Source organism: Pelecanus crispus, chromosome 2 (genome assembly GCF_030463565.1).
Source record: "Pelecanus crispus isolate bPelCri1 chromosome 2, bPelCri1.pri, whole genome shotgun sequence".
Taxonomy (NCBI): Eukaryota; Metazoa; Chordata; class Aves; order Pelecaniformes; family Pelecanidae; genus Pelecanus; species Pelecanus crispus.
In genome coordinates, this window is record NC_134644.1 from 112,051,355 (window position 1) to 112,055,137 (window position 3,783).

Here is a 3,783-nt window from a genome sequence, read left to right on the forward strand (position 1 = left end):
CTTATCACCATGTGCCAGTATTTCAAGAGTGGCTACAAAGATGGAAACACCCTTTTTACAAGGAGTCACATGGAAAAGATGAGGGATAATGGGTACATGTTACTCCTGGGGAGATTCCAATTGGACACTAGAGGAAAATTTTTCACAATGAGAAGAATCAGCCATTAGAATAATCTTCCCAGGGAAGCGGTGGACTCCCCAACGTCGGACACTTTTAAGATTTGGCTGGCCAGAGTGCTGGACCGTCTTGTCTAGACTGTTCTTTTGCCAAGAAAAGTTGGACCAGATGATCGTTGAGGTCCCTTCCAACCTGGTATTCTGTAATTCTATGACTTAATTCACCTTCCCACCCCTAAGCCCTGCCTTTGTGTCTTGGTACAAGGGTTATGTTACCGGATGTACAGCAAGCTTTCTCTGTCTGGCAGTGTCGTAGCGTTTCTCTTCCACTCTCACAGCTATGAAGCTGACTGAATGCGAGACAGGAATAATTAGGATTACAGGCATCTTGACTATAAAGATTTCGGCTCTGTCCGGATCATGGTAGGCAGCTGTAAAATTAATTCTTACTCACCTTTCACCACTTACCAACAACACATTTGAGGATAAGTTTCTTTCTCACCAAATTTTCTGGCGTAGATAGAACGAATGTAGAGAAGAGCATCATGCAGACTTAACAAAAACCGAGCAAGATCCCCCATGAACACACACCATACTGAGCATGCAATACTAGCCCAAGCATTAGGAAGTCTGAAATGGCAGAAACTTATGAATTATTTCTTGTTACTGTTTTAGGAATTAAGCTACATAAAAAGCACGTATCAGCTGTGGACAATCTGAACAATAATTACTCCCTACCAAGCTTGGGTTTTTTGTTTGTTTGCTAAAAAACCCCAAACAAACAAAATAAACAAACAAAAAAAAAACCCCAAACCCACAACACAACAGTTATAATCAAGAGCTAAGGAGCAGGTGGCACTTTCTTGAATTTCAGTAGTGAATCTGTAAGTTACAACTACATGAAAACATGTGAACAATTGTGCATATCTTCTGTAGGATAGAAATTGTTTATCCTTGATCTTCTGGTTTATTTGTGTGATTTCCCAGGGTTTAAAAGCCTATACTCCCTTTTTAAAGTGAATCTAGGACAGCATCAAGTGAATACATGAAGATCAACACCATATATAATATTCTACTTTGGAACTAAGTAAGAACTGTTTCCTTGCTTGGAAGACAAGAGATGGTATATTCCCTTTGAGATGGAGACTTATGAATTCTGTGTTTTAAGGAAGAAAAAACCAAAAATTATCAAAAAGTTAACTTACTGTATGCATGCAGACCTTTTAAAAATCAAATTCAAGTTATGTTCTGGCAATTTTTGTTCTTGCTTTGAAAAGTAGGAACCAATATCATCGGTATATAGAAATATTTTGAAAAGTCAACTAGCAGGGGTAAAAAGAATATACAGACCAGTTTAAATTGTAACCATTAAAATTTAAATGTTGTGGTCAGATGCCCAAATTTTACAATGCCTTTCAATTTTGTTGGTTTAGAACTTCATTAAGGTATAGAACACTCCACAATTCTTTTTGTGAATGAAATTTTTATTTACACGCTGTATCCAGAAGCAGATACATAAATCCTTATACAATTATTTTTCAAAAATGTGCAAGAAATTACTATAATTTTGTTTACAAACCAAAACACATTAAAATCAATGGACTTTGGATAATTCACTCTGTGGTGTGCTTAGTACAAATAGTGCACACCAGGTCTGACACAGAGAAAAGTGTAAACTACAGCAATCTGGATTGCAAGTATTAACTTCATGGCACTCCATCACTATAAAAATTCTTTAACCCAACATGTATTCATACAAAATTCTTTAGGAATTTTTCATTATCTGTGTAGAATTTAGAACATTCTCCAGATACAATGCCATATTTCTGTTATTATGAACTACCATCTAGCCCATTTTTTTATTTATAAAGAATGCTTGCAATTTTTATTCTTTGCAGTCATAAAAAGATTTTAAGAAATTAAATTGGCAATCATTAATTTATCCATAGCTTAGCTCAGAATTTGAAAGTTCAGTAACAGAGAAATACTTCTCATCAGAATCATAGCGCACATATTGCTGGTATGGTGTTTTAAATTTATAATTCCAGTATTCACATAGATGAAATGCATTAAAACAAAACCTGCACAGATTTCACTTAGCCCAGCAGTCAATATTCACGAAAGAAATTGGCTTTAACAAAATGTAAAGTCACCTAATCTGAGAACAAAAAGTTTAATAATTGCATTTCTGATCCTTCTGACAGAAAAACATTGTGATAAAAAGATGGCATTCACTATGTCAACAGCAGGATAAGTGCTATATCCTTCAAATAGATCAAAGAATACAAATCACTTTCAGTTGTTTGTAACACTGGTTTACACAAAAAAAAACACACAGAGGAAATTGTGCAAATTTATTTTTTCTATTTCCAAATACAAGGTGTTGTTTTACTCTTCTAATTGGTAAAACAGACAATGTTATCAATAACATCAATCATTTCAGATGCTCAAAAAAGGAGTTTTATTTCAAAGTTTCATTTTCAAAAACATTTTTCCACAATTCAGTTGCATAAAAAGCATAGCTTTTGAACGCTTAAACTGTTGTGCTGAATAAATAGCCATATCTCTACTCTATGAGGATCAAAGTCAGGTTTTATTCCTAGTGTATCTAATTGCAAGGGTCCCCAAAAGATCCTCAATCATTTTCCTTTTATCTGTCAAGGACACTTTGTTCCTCTAATTTTCATGGAGTAGAAGTCAACACAATTTTTCTGGTTACTCCAAGTACTTCTAAATTATCTCATAGCTAAATGTTACTGTGTTTCTTTTATATTAATCTTTATTATAAGAAATTGTAAGTATCTTTTATGTTTTCAAAGTCATTTTTCTGCATTCCTTCTCCTGGCTGGCCAGCTACCTCAGCATGAAAAAATACTGCAAGGTTCTGATTAATGAAACTGTAAAAATAAGTATTTGTGTCTACTTACTACTGATTTAAAGTATTTTCAGCTTAGTAGAAATATCACCACCATTTTTTATTTAGAAACAAAGTGCTATATGGTTCTCACATCCTAGGCCTCAACCACTTTACAGTGTTCCTTTTGTGGAAGCTTTATGGGGGGGGGCGGGAAATTACAAAGTTAACTTGACCTGATTAAGTTTGCAGATGAAGAACACAGCAAGGAAGGCAATTCAAAAACTGGATAGCTAAACCAAGGCTTAAAAAAAACCCCAAAACCAAAAAAAACCCCATCAACACATGAGTGAACAAACTGAAATTTATAAAGGCATGGGCAAGAAATTTAGCATGTGTGTTCTTGCACTTTTTTCAATTCAGCAATAAGACCCAGGATATTATAGCTTCAACTATTTAAGTTTCAATGCAATGACTGCTAAATTATGCATGTGGCATAGTATAAACATATGTTTAATGCATTCAATAGTGGTATTAAATGGCAAAGAAAATATTTAATATACTATAATCTTTCAAAGATTCCGTAGAATGCATAGGCCCTCTAGCTTGTACGGGGAAAGAATTTTTAAAGTGAAGAAAATGCCAGAGGTTTTCTTCCATCTGAAATCCATAAAATAATTTTCTTTTTCCTCCCCACAGACCGAATCAGAACACTGTACCATACAATAGGTTATTGTGCCTTTTTGAATAAAGTTAGTGATCCTGATTCGGGGGGGGGGGGGGGGGGGGGGGGGGGGGGCGGGCCTGGAAGC